The 4,760-nt window shown below is 45.9% G+C and overlaps 1 non-coding gene across 1 annotated transcript; it reads right to left on the minus strand.

Annotated features, from left to right (window-relative positions):
• Positions 1 to 4,404: 4,404 nt before the first annotated feature.
• Positions 4,405 to 4,542, minus strand: LOC114811727. Its single transcript, XR_003759423.1, has one exon. It is a non-coding gene; the product is annotated as a small nucleolar RNA SNORA7 (small nucleolar RNA).
• Between the last annotated feature and the right edge of the window lie 218 nt (positions 4,543 to 4,760).

The raw sequence follows: 4,760 nt of genomic DNA on the forward strand, positions 1-4,760 counted from the left end.
AATGGGGATTAAGATTGTGAGCCCCATGTGGGACATCTGCCGTGTCCAAACTGATTAGCGTGTAATAGATATTATAGCACTTAGTACAGTACCCGGGATATGCTTAATAGTTGCCATAACAAAAGAAACTGCTGGGCTCCTGGCTTTTAACATGGCCAGGGTATTGCTCTGAAAAGATTGCCTTCCCTTATCATTTGTTTTGTGCTGGGTTGATTCTTTCCAAATAATAACACAAGCGACCATCACAATAAAAATATGTCTTCATAAACGACCCATCTTCTTCTTATTGTGAGGTTTTCCATAAATAGCAGGGGCCCAGACTTCTATTAACTGCCACCAGGAGTTGGGTAGCGTGATTCATAGAGACATCGCTGCTTAAGCTACTGAAGCAGTTCCCACGTTCAGCCTCCCTCATTACATAGGCGGGCCCAGCGAGGGTGGGAAAACTACAAAAACTGTGTAGTCCACTCAATCCCCAAGACCAGGTGAAAATACCCGCAGCCTGGAAGCCAAGAACGCCTCAGCTCAACTCGGAATCTGTGACCTCATCGACAGAATGCTTTTCCTGGCTATCGTCTCTTCTCTGCCCCAATTTAAGGGGCAGAAATCAAGTTATTTTTAAATGATAATGAGCCTAGGTGCCTAGGGGCAGTGAGCTGAGGGACAAGCAATCTAAAGGCTGAAAAGAGACACACAGAGAAATGGAGAAGCACAGATTGGGTACCTCGCTCCCTGCGTCGATCAGTGGAATGAGCCCAGGACTGGAAGTTGAGAGACCTTCTTTCAAATCCCAGCTCTGACACTGGCCTCCTGGGTGACTTTAGGCAAGTCCCTCAGTGGACCCCAATTTTTCTTATATAATAATAATAAAATAAATAAATGTTGGTATTTGTTAAGCGCTTACTATGTGCCGAGCACTGTTTTAAGCACTGGGGTAGACTTAGGGGAATCAGGTTGTCCCACGTGGGGCTCACAGTCTAAATCCCCATTTTACAGATGAGGGAACTGAGGCACAGAGAAGTTAAGTGACTTGCCCACAGTCACACAGCTGACAAGTGGCAGAGCTGGGATTCGAACTCATGAGCCCTGACTCCAAAGCCCGTGCTCTTTCCACTGAGCCACGCTGCTTCTCCGTAATAATAATAATAGTCATATTTTTTAAGTTCACAGAATGTGCCTGGCACTATGCTAAGCCCAAGGGTAGATAGAGAAGCAGCATGGCATAGTGGAAAGAGACCGGGCTTGGGAGTCAGAGGTGGTGAGTTCTAATTCCAGCTCCGCCACATGTCTGCTGTGTGACCTTGGGCAAGTCAATTCATTTCTCTGTGCCTCAGTTACCTCATCTGCAAAATGGGGAATAAGACTGTGAGCCCCTCGTGGGACAACCTGATTACCTTTGTATCTACTCCAGTGCTTAGAACAGTGCTTGGCACATAGAAAGCGCTTACCAAATACCATCATTGTTATTATATAAAATAATCAGGTTGGACACAGTCCCTGTCCCACATAGGGCTCACAGTCTTAATCCCCATTTTTACCAATGAGGGAACTGAGGCAAGAGAAGTTAAGTGATTTGCCTGAGGTCACAGAGCAGACAAGTGGCGGAGCTGGGATTAGAACCTAGGTCCTACTGACTCCCAGGCCTGTGCTCTATCTACTAGGCCACGCTGCTTCCCACACTATTTGGATCTATCCCAGCACTTGGCGAGTTGAGTCGCCTCCGACCTATAGCAATGCCATGGACACATCTCTCCCAGAACACCCCACCTCCATTTGCGATCGTTCTAGTAGTGGATCCATAGGGTTTTCTTGTTCAAAATCCGGAAGCGGTTTACCATCGCCTCCTTCCACGCAGTCAGCTCTAGTCTCCTCCCTCAACTCTCTCCCCTGCCGCTGCTGCCCAGCACTGGTGAGTTTTGACCTGTAGCCTATTGCTTTCCACTCTTTAGCCACTGGCCAAGCTAGGAATGGAATGGGTAGGCCTCTGCTTGACTCTCCCTCCCATAGCCAAGTCCAGTAGTGTACTGGGAACTCTCCAGGTGCGGCTCTGAGAGGGGTCACTTGGCTATAGTATATAGTAAATGGAGACAGTTTACTAAAGTAGAGAGTCAGAGGCAGAAAGGGAAACAAAAAAGGGGAGAGAGTTGGATAGAGATGAAGATGCAGACACAGAGGGAGAAAGAGAGTCTGAGAGCGAGGGGTATGGGATTGGGTCTAAGCCTCTCTATACTGTAAGCTCGCTGTGGGCAAGGAACGTGTCTACCAACTCTGTTATATTGGACTCTTCCAAGTGCTCAGTACAGTGCTCTGCATGCAGTAAGCGCTCAATAAATATAATTAATTTGTCATAGACCCACACAAGTACACATGTGCATAAAGAGACACCCCCATTTAGAGGGAAAGGCACCCAGAAATCGGCCAGAATAACGCACCTCTGCTTCTCCTCTGGCTAGGAATTCCCTCCCTCCACAGATCCACCCAGATCTCCCACCCCCTAACTTGGTAGGGGATTGTAATGGAGTCCCTCAAGGCTCAGTTCTGGGCCTCCTTTTATTTTCCACTGACACCCACTCTCACGACTTCAACTACCATCTCTATCTCTCTAGTTTCTACCTCTTTACTTCTCCTCATTCTCATATTTTCTCCTGCTTTTAGGACATCTATACCGGACATTCCACTGATACCTCAAACTGAACATGTCCAAAACAGAACTTCTCAGCTTCTTACCCAAATCCTCTCCTCTTTATCTTAATCAGTCACTTGTATTTATTGAGCTCTTACTGTGTGCAGACCACTGTACTAAGCACTTGGGAGAGTACAGTATAACAATGAACAGGCACGTTCCCTGCCCACAGTGAGCTTGCAGCCTAGAGGATCTTTCCCATCACTCTGCATAACAACACTAGCCTCCCTGTCTACCAAACCCATGACTTTAGCATTATCTTCAACTCATGTCTCTCCTTCAACCCATATATTCAGATTACCAAGTCTTGTTGGTTTTTATCTTCTCAACACTTTTAGAATCTGCCCTTTCCTCTCTGTCCAATCTCCTACCTCGCCGATCCAAACATTTGTCATATCCCGACTCAACTACTACATCAGCCTCCTCACTGACCTCCCTGCCTTCACTCTGCTGTCTGGGCTACTTTTCTAAAAAAAGAACCTTTGCACACATCTCCACACTCCTCAAAACTCTTCAGTGGGTGCCCAGCCGCCTTCACATCAAACATAAAGTCACCATCAGCTTTAAGTCAATGAATAGATCAATTCATCAATCCAGCAATAGTCGTTATTGTGCCCTTACTGGGTGCAGAGTACTGTACTAAGCACTTAGGAAAGCTTACTACAAAAGAGTTGGTAGCGGTGATTCTTGTCCACAAGGAGCTTACAGCTTTCTCTCTCCCTCCTACCCTACTCTCCAACTTCTCTCACTATAACCCAGCCCATACACTTTATTCCTAATAATAATTATTAGTAGTAATAATAATGTGGGATTTTTAAGCACTTACTATTCATTCATTAATTCAATCATATTTATTGAGTGCTTACTGTGTGCAGAGCCCTGTAATAAGCACTTATATGTGCTTACTATGTATGCTGCTTCTCTGATGTTAATCCACTTGGTGTGCTTTGATCTTGTCTTTTTCACATCCTTTCTGGCCCCTTGCCCAAGTCCTCCTGGAACTCCTTCCCCTTTCATATCTGGTAAGTAGTGTGGTCAGTGGATATAGCACGGTCCCGGGACTCGAAAGGACTTGGGTTCCAGTTCTGACTCTGCTACTTGTCTGTTGCGTGACTTTGGGTAAGCCACTTCATTTCTCTGGGCCTCAGTTATCTCATCTGTGAAACAGGGATTAAGACTGTGAGCCCCACATGGCACAGGGACTGTGTCCCACTCGATTTGCTTGTATTCACCCCAGTGCTTGGGACAGGGACTGTGTCCAACCTGATTACCTTGTATCTACCTAACACTTAGAACAGTGCCTGGCACATAGTATGCGCTTAACAAATGCCAGAAAAAAAACTATGTTTCCAAAAGACCACCACTTTCTCCATCTTTAAATCTGTAAACCCCTACTGAAATCATATTTCATCAAGGAAGCCTTCCCTAACTAATCTCCCATCTCTGCTTCCTATTCTCCCATAGACCTCTGTATCATTTATGCACTTCTTCCCTGTCTTGTCTTATATCGTCGAGTCGTTTCCGACCCATAGTGACACCACAGACGCATCTCTTCCAGAACGCCCCACTCTCCATCTGCAATCATTCTGGTAGTGGACCAATGGAGTTTTCTTGGTAAAAATCCAGAAGTGGTTTACCATTGCTTCTTTCCGCTCAGTAAACTAGACTTTCAGTCCTCGACTCCCTCCCATGCCGCTGCTGCCCAGCATGGATGAGTTTTAACTTGTAGCAGGTTACCTTCCACTTGCTAGCCACTGGCCAAGCTAGGAATGGAATGGTTAGGCCTCAGCTCGGCTCTCCCTCCCATAGCCAAGACTGATAGAGTACTGGAAACTCTCCAGGTGTGACCCTGAGAGGGGTACTGCCTCCTACTTATAATTTATTTTAAAACCTTTCTCCCCAACTAGATTATAAACTCCTTGAGGGCAGGAATCATGTCTCCCTAGTTAATAATGATATTATTATCATTACTAAGCTCTGTGAAACAGTGTGGTCTGTTGGAAAGTTCCCAAGCCTGGGAGACTCAGCAGCCACCCTTAGCATTTATGTCTTTATTTCTTTTCTCAGCACCTAGTTT

This window comes from Ornithorhynchus anatinus, chromosome 4 (assembly GCF_004115215.2).
Source record: "Ornithorhynchus anatinus isolate Pmale09 chromosome 4, mOrnAna1.pri.v4, whole genome shotgun sequence".
Taxonomy (NCBI): domain Eukaryota; kingdom Metazoa; phylum Chordata; class Mammalia; order Monotremata; family Ornithorhynchidae; genus Ornithorhynchus; species Ornithorhynchus anatinus.